Source organism: Bos javanicus, chromosome 5, assembly GCF_032452875.1.
Source record: "Bos javanicus breed banteng chromosome 5, ARS-OSU_banteng_1.0, whole genome shotgun sequence".
NCBI classification, from domain to species: domain Eukaryota; kingdom Metazoa; phylum Chordata; class Mammalia; order Artiodactyla; family Bovidae; genus Bos; species Bos javanicus.
Genome location: NC_083872.1, coordinates 56,262,386 through 56,271,361, shown reverse-complemented (window position 1 = coordinate 56,271,361; position 8,976 = coordinate 56,262,386).

The following is an 8,976-nucleotide window of genomic DNA, read 5'->3' as shown; positions in this document are numbered from 1 at the left end:
TGAGGTACTTAGTGTAATCTAAATGGTAAAGACAAAAAATACTTGGTGGTTGCCAGGGGCTGGGGTAGGGGATCAGTTCAATTCAGTTCAGTTTCTCAGTCGTGTCCAACTCTTTGTGACCCCATGAATCGCAGCACGCCAGGCCTCCCTGTCCATCACCAACTCCCGGAGTTCACTCACACTCACGTCCATCGAGTTGGTGATGCCATCAAGCCATCTCATCCTCTGTCGTCCCCTTCTCCTCCTGCCCCCAACCCCTCCCAGCATCAGGGTCTTTTCCAATGAGTCAACTCTTTGCATGAGGTGGCCAAAGTATTGGAGTTTCAGCTTTAGCATCAGTCCTTCCAAAGAACACCCAGGACTGATCTTTAGAATGGACTGGTTGGATCTCCTTGCAGTCCAAGGGACTCTCAAGAGTCTTCTCCAACACCACAGTTCAAAAGCATCAATTCTTCGGCACTCAGCTTTCTTTTCGGAGAAGGCAATGGCACCTCACTCCAGTACTCTTATTTGGAAAATCCCATGGATGGAGGAGGCTGGTAGACTGCAGTCCATGGGGTCGCTGAGGGTTGGACACGACTGAGCGACTTCACTTTCACTTTTCACTTTCCTGCACTGTAGAAGGAAATGGCAACCCACTCCAGTGTTCTTGCTTGGAGAATCCCAGGGACGGGGAAGCCTGGTAGGCTCCCATCTATGGGGTTGCACAGAGTCGGACACGACTGAAGTGACTTAGCAGCAGCTTTCTTTATGATCCAACTCACACATCTATACTTGACTACTAGGAAAACCATAGCTTTGGCTAGATGGATCTTTGTTGGTAAAGTAATGTCTCTGCTTTATAATATGCTGTCTAGGTTGGTCATAGCTTTTCTTCCAAGGAGCAATCATCTTTTAATTTCATGGCTACAGTCACCATCTGCAGTGATTTTGGAGCCCAAGAAAGTAAAGTTTCTCACTGTTTCCATTGCTTCCCCATCTACTTGCCATGAAGTGATGGGACCAGATGCCATGATCTTCATTTTCTGAGTGTTGAGCTTTAAGCCAACTTTTTCACTCTCCTCTTTCACTTTCATCAAGAGGCTCTTTAGTTCTTCTTTGCTTTCTGCCAAAGGGTGGTGTCATCTGCATATCTGAGGTTATTGATATTTCTCCCAGCAATCTTGATTCCAGTGTAATAGCCACAGAGTTTCAATTTTACAAGATGAAAAGTGTTTATAAGATGGATGGTGATGATGGCTGCACAATGTGAATGTACTTTATATCACAGAACTGTACACTTAAAAATGGCTATGATATAAAATTAATTAAAAATAAAAAAAATACAAAAAAAATGGCTATGATGGCATATTTTATGTTACGTATATTTCAACACAATAAAAAAAAATCTTTTAAAACAATTGTTTGCCTATATACCAGTAATGAACAAGGGAAATTTGAAATTAAACTCACAATATCATTTACTTTAGCATTTCTCCAAATGAAATAATTAGATATAAATTTAACAAAATGTGTATTGTATCTTTATGAGGAAAACTAAAATTCTGATGAAGGGAATCAATGAAAAATTAAATAAATAGAGAGTATTCATGTTCATGGATAAAAGGCCTCAATATTGTCAAGATGTCAGGTCTTCCCAACTTGATCTATAGATTCAACACAATTCTAATCAAAACACCAGCAAGTTATTTTGTGGTTATTGACAAACTGGTAACTAAAGTTTATATGGAGATGGCAAAAGACCCAGAAGAGTCAACACAATATCAGAGGAAAATAACTAAATTGGATATTGACACTGCTTGACTTCATGACTTTCTATAAAGCCACAGTAATCAAAATACAGTGGTACTGATGAAAGAAGAGACAAATCAATGAAGCAGAATAGAAATCTCAAAGATAGACCCACATAAATATAGTCAACTGATCTTTGAGAAAGGAGCGAAGTCTGAGAATTTCCTGGTGGTCCAGTGATTAGGACTCTGTGCTTTCACTGATGAAGGCTTGAGTTCAATTCCTCATGGGAGAATTAAGGTCCCAGAAGCATCATGGCATGGCCAAAAAGAGAGAGAGAGAGAAAGAAAGAAGCAAAGGCAATATAATGGAGAAATCGCAGTCTTTCCACAAATGGTTCTGGAACAACTGGACATCCATACACCGAGAGAGAGAGAGAGAATCCAGACATGGACCTTACACCTTTCACAAATATGAAAATTATACAAATTCAAATGGACCATAGGCCTAGGTATAAAATGCAAAACTATAAAACTTCTAAAAAATTAGTGGAAATCTAAATGATCCTGGGTATGGTAATAACATTTTAGATACAACACCAAAGATACCATCTATGAAAGAAATTACTGATAAGCTGAACTTCCTTAAAATTAAAAATTTCTGCTCTGTGAAATATGCTGTCAAGAGGCTGAGAAGCAAGCCACAGACTGGGAGAAAATTTTTCAAAATACATATCTGATAAAGGAATGTTATCTAAGATATACCCTGAAACTCTCAATTTCAACAGTAAGAAAACAAACAAGCCAATTAAAAATAGGGGAAAACACCTGAACAGAAACCTTACCAAAGAAGATATACAGATGGCAAATAAGCATATGAAAAATGTTCCACAACCTATGTCACTATGTCACTGCTAAGTCGCTTCAGTCATGTCCGACTCTGTGCGACCCCATAGACCGCAGCCCACCAGGCTCCCCAGTCCCTGGGATTCTCCAGGCAAGAACACTGGAATGGGTTGCCATTTCCTTCTTCAATGCATGAAAGTGAAAAGTGAAAGGGAAGTTGCTCAGTCGTGTCCGACTCTTAGCGACACCATGGACTGCAGCCTAACAGGCTCCTCCGTCCATGGGATTTTCCAGGCAAGAGTACTGGAGTGGGGTGCCATCACCTTCTCCACACTATGTCACTAGGGAACTATAAATGAAAACAACAATAAGATAGCACTAGCACATTGCTGTGTGGATCACAACAAACTGTGGGAAATTCTTCAAGAGATAGGAATACCAAATTACTTGACCTGCCTCCTGAGAAACCTGTATGCAGGTCAGGAAGCAACAGTTAGAACTGGACATGGAACAACAGACTGGTTCCAAACAGGAAAAGGAGTACGTCAAGGTTGTATATTGTCACCCTGCTTATTTAACTTATATGCAGAGTACATCATGAGAAATGCTGGACTGGATGAAGCACAAACTGGAATCAAGATTGCCGGGAGAAATATCAATAACCTCAGATATGCAGATGACACCACCCTTTGGCAGAAAGCAAAGAAGAACCAAAGAGCCTCTTGATGAAAGTGAAAGAGGAGAGTGAAAAAGTTGGCTTAAAACTCAACATTCAGAAAATGAAGATCATGGCATCTGGTCCCATCACTTCATGGCTAATAGATGGGGAAACAATAGAAACAGTGAGAGACTTTACTTTCTTGGGCTCCAAAATCACTGCAGATGGTGACTGTAGCCATGAAATTAAAAGATGATTGCTCCTTGGAAGAAAAGCTATGACCAACCTAGACAGCATATTAAAAAGCAGAGACATTACTTTGCCAACAAAGGTCTGTCTAGTCAAAGCTATAGTTTCTCCAGGAGTCATGTATGGATATGACAGTTGGACTATAAAGAAAGCTGAGCACTGAAGAATTGATGCTTTTAAACTGTTGTGTTGGAGGAGACTCTTGAGAGATCCAACTAGTCCATCCTAAAGGAAATCAGTATATTCCAATATTCATTGGAAGGACTGATGCTGAAGCTGAAACTCCAGTACTTTGGCCACCTGATGCAAAGAACTGACTCATTTGAAAAGACCCTGATGCTGGGAAAGATTGAAGGCAGGAGGAGAAGGGGACAACAGAGGATGAGATGGTTGGATGGCATCACCGACTCAATGGACACGAGTCTGAGTGAACTCCGGAAATTGGCGATGGACAGAGAGACCTGGCGTGCTGCAGTCCGTGGGGTCTCAAAGAGTTGGACATGACTGAGCAACTGAACTGTAGCACACGCCTATTAGAATGGCCAAAATCTAGAACCCTGACAACCAAAGGGCAATGTGGGTCAGAAGAAACTCTCATTCATGGCTGGAGGGAATACAAAATGGCACAGCCACTTCAAAAGACAGTTTGGAAGATTCTAACAAAGCTGAACATACTCTTAGTATACAATCTAGCAAAGTGGGCCTTGGTATTTATGCAGATGAATCAGAAACTTACATGCACACAAAAACTTGCACACGAATGTAGTAGTGGCTTTATTTGTAATAGTGCTAATACCTGGATGAAGGACAAAGATGTCCTTAAGTAACAGAATGGATAAATAAACTGGGGTACATTCAGACAATAGAATATTATTGAGCAGTTAAAAAAAAAAAAGCTATCTAAGCCATGAAGAGACATGGAGGAAACTTAAGTGTTTATTACTAGATGAAAGAAGCCAATCTGAAAAGGCTGCAGACTGGATGATTCCAACTATATGACACTGTGGAAAAGATAAAGCTATGGAAACAAAACGATCAGTGTTTTCCAGGACTAGTGGAGAAGGGATGAATAAACAGGTCACAGAGGATCTTGAGGGCACTGAATCTATTCTGATGATACCATTAATGGTAGATGTCATTACAACATTTGTTAAAACTCAAGGGAAACAAGGGCTTCCCTGGTGGCTCGGTGGTAAAGAATCCACCAGCAATGCAGGAGACACAGGAGACAGGGGTTCGATCCCTGGGCTGGGAAGATCCCTTAGAGGAGGACATGGCAACTCACTTCAGTATTTTTGCTTGGACAGAGGAGCCTGGCGGGCTACAGACCCTGGGGTTGCAAAGAGCCAGACACAACCTAAGTGACTGGGCACGCATGCCTGGGATCCAGAGGCCCGGGCTGGGAAGGGAGCACAGGCAGCTGGTTTCAGGAGGAGCAGGAGCAGTTGGCCACAGTAGAGACCTCCCAGCCAATCACAGGAGAGGAACGTTGAAGGACACCAAGATGCCTGGTGAACAGCAGATTGAGGAGTGTGGGGAAAGGAGGAGGAGGAAGAGATGCAAGACGAGATGGTGCTGCCAGTGAAGAGGGAGGAGGATGAGGGTGAGAAGTATGATGTGGTGGCCCTCAAGATCCCCATGGACCACAAGTCGGTCTCCAGCAAGGTGCCAGCGCGACTGGCCAACATGGCAGGTTCACACTTGGGCTGACCTGCAGCCACACCCTCGCTGGCCTCCCACACTGGCCAAGTACCCACTGACATGGGTGAGAGGCCCTTCCTGTGCACTTAGTGCAGCCAGGGCTTCTTGGTGAGATGGGTGCACACCAAATATAGCCAGAAGAAAAAAAGAAAGAAAAAACCCTCGTAGAATGTATCACTATAGCACCAATTGTGAATGAACCCTAGTGTAATCTGTGAGCTTGGATGATGTGTCATTGTAGGCTCATTAATTATAAGGGATGGGTCACTCTTGTGTGGGATGTTGAGAGCAGGGGAGACTCTGTGCGTGTGAAGACAGGGGATACATGGGAACTCTCTGTACTTGATACTCAATTTTTCTGTGAACCTGAAATTGCTGTAAAAAATAGAGTCTGTTTACAAGGGAAAAAAATGAAACGTAATTTTCAAAATACAAGCCGCAGGACCACAGTGGTATATAGAAGGGTGAATTTGAAGTGGAAAGACATATTTGATAATCAGCACACTCTCCTTGCAGATAATACAAGAAACCTTTAAAAATTTAATTTGGTTCATCAAGTTCCCAATGTATGTTATTGCTTTGGTGTGTTTTAATTCCTCCCTCTTAAGAGTTAAACCCTAGAAAAAGGTTTTTTTTCAACTGTCAATAGTCATGTAGGATTTTTACCTATTTCTCCACTTCATTCCTTCTTATACCTCAGACCTTTCATTTAGTATCCCTTGCCTTTCCCCTGAAGTATATCTTTTAGATTTTCCTTAGTGACAGCCTTCTGGTTGCAAACCCTCCTGGGGGAGTTGTTTTTGTTTGGTCTGAAATTTTGCCCTCATTATTGAAAGATATTTTCAGTAGCCATAAAATTACCAGTGGAGATTATTTTGTTTCATCACATTGAAGATATCATCTATTGTCTTCTGGCTTCCATTGCTGTCATTCAAGAAGTCAGCTCTCAGTTTAACTGCTACTCCTTTGAAGATAATCTGGTTTTCTGGCTGCTTTTAATTTTTTTTTTTTTTTTTTTTTTTGATATTTGTCTGCACTGGGTCTTTGGTGCTCGCCTGGGCTTTCTCTCGTTGGCGGGGAGTGGGGCTACTTTCGTTGTGGTGTGTACTCTTCCTGTTGCTGTGGGTTCTCTTGTTGCAGAGCACAGACTCGAGGGCGTGTGGGCTCAGTAGCTGTGGTGCACAAGCTTAGTTGCTCCGCAGCATGTAGGATCTTCCCAAACCAGGGATGGAAACCATGTCGACTGCATTGGCAGGAGGATTCTTAACCACTGGACCACCAGGGAAGTCCAGCTGGCTGCTTTTAACCACTTTTGTTGTGGTTAAATGTACATGTAGTGAAATGCACAGGACTTACATGTTGTAGGTCAATGAGTTCTGAAGAATGTGTCCATTCATCCAACTCACACTCTGGGTGCTTTTAGTATCTGTTTTTCTTCAGTGTCACTCAGTTTTATAGTGATACACCTATGAACAGACTTCTTTTCATCCATTCTGCTTTAAAATTTTGGTGGGGGACATCTTGAATCAGTGGATTTTGTATCTTTCATTGGTTCTAGAATATGCTAAACCATTATCTTTGCTTCATTCTTTCCTGAACTTTAATCGGTTTTCTCACTTTACTCTTTATATATCCTATTTTCTCTTTCATATTTCTCCCTTTGTTGTTCTGTGTTTCATTCTGGGTAACATCTTCCAGTGTATTTTCTACTTCACTAATTGTATCTTCAGCAGAGACATTACTTTGCCAACAAAGGTCCATCTAGTCAAGGCTGTGGTTTTTCCAGTGGTCATGTATGGATGTGAGACTTGGACTGTGAAGAAAGCTGAGCGCCGAAGAATTGATGATTTTGAAGTGTGGTGTTGGAGAAGACTCTTGAGAGTCCCTTGGACTGCAAGGAGATCCAACCAGTCCATCCTAAAGGAGATCAGCCCTGGGTGTTCTTTGGAAGGACTGATGCTGAAGCTGAAACTCCAGTACTTTGGCCACCTGATGCAAAGAACTGACTCATTTGAAAAGACTCTGATGCTGGGAGGGATTGGGGGCAGGAGGAGAAGGGGACGACAGAGGATGAGATGGCTTGATGGCATCACCAACTCGATGGACGTGAGTGTGAGTGAACTCCGGGAGTTGGTGATGGACAGGGAGGCCTGGCGTGCTGTGATTCATGGGATCACAAAGAGTCGGACACGACTGAGCGACTGAACTGAACTGAACTGTATCTTCAGCTAAGTTTAAACTGCTCTTTGAGAGTTTAAAAAGAAAATTTAAATGAAAAATTTTCAAATACAATTCAAAGTTAAGAATAATGAATCTGTATGTATTACGCGCTGCTTCAACTAAAAATATGATCAATTTTGTTTCATCTATGCTCTCAGCACTTCTCCTAGACTCCCACAGAATTATTTTAAGGCAAATGGCAGTCATTACACTCTTTCATTGGTGAATACTTGAGTATGCAATCCCTAAGAGATAAGAACTATCTTTTCAACATAACCATAATGCCATTATTATATCAGCAAAATTAACAATGGTATTTTAATATCGTATAATATCTACTCAGGGTCTGAATCTCCCTAACTGACTCATAAAGGTCTTTTTATAATAGTTTGATTCAAGATCCAAACAAGAGTTATATGTTGCATTCGACAGGTTTCTCAAACCTCTTTTAAACTATAACAATTATTTCCCCCCGCTTTTTCCTTGCAATGTATTTGTTGAAGAAACTTGAGCACTGATCCTGTTTTATTCTTGATTACATTCTGATGGTGTTTAACATATTGTCCCGTTTCTAATATTTCCTGTAAAACCAGTATTATATTTATAGTCTTGTGTGTTTTTTTGGCAAGAATCCTTTGTAGAAAACGCTCTGTGCTTCCTACTGTATGCCATCAAGAAGCACATACTATCCGGATTCTCCTCTTTTCGTAATGTTAAGTTTTATCGGTATATGCACGTGGTGTCAGTTTGATTCATGTGTCAGCCTCTTACTTAATATTTCTGATAGTCATTGATGACTATTGCCTAGATCATTTCATTGGGATTGTAAAATGATGATGGTATATAATTCCTTCTGCTCTTATTAGCTAGAATTTTTCCATGAAGACTAATTGCTTCTTAGACTACTTAGTTACTTTATTCAGTTTTTAGTTTAAAACTTTATAATTTTATTTCTAGAATCTCTACTTTAAATGTTAGATCATTTTTATAGCTTCCTGTTTTCTGATATATTTTCAATTTTGTCTTATATTTCTTTAAGTATAGTAAGCATAATTACTTTATAATCTATGTCAGATAATTACAATATCTGAAGTCTTTGAAGCTCAGTTTCTGCTGTTGTTTCTTCTGGTTCTTATTCACAATGTCTTACCTCCTTTTGGGTTTAATTATTTTTCATTACGAGTCACTAACTTCCCTAGGAAAATGATCTGTAGGCGTTCTTTGGGGCCTGGGATGAAGGGGACATTTTTCCAGAGTGAATTTGTGTTTACTTCAGCTAAGTGCCTACAGCATTATTTTCTCATCCTTGGAACCACTTAAATCTAAATTTACAGCTTGAATTAAAAAAAAAAAACATTTAAACATTGTGAAATTGTTCTGTAAAATTTTTTAAAGTCCTACTTGTAATCACACATTCTTCATCTTTGTTTGGCACTGAGGCTACCTTCCTTGCAGGTCTCTGGAGCTGCAGAGCTGGGGGCAGGTCCACCAGCAGGAGAATCTTTCCTCAAACTCTCCACCCCCAATGGATCTTCTTTCCCTTTCTCTAGAGAGCAAAGCTCACATCTGCAC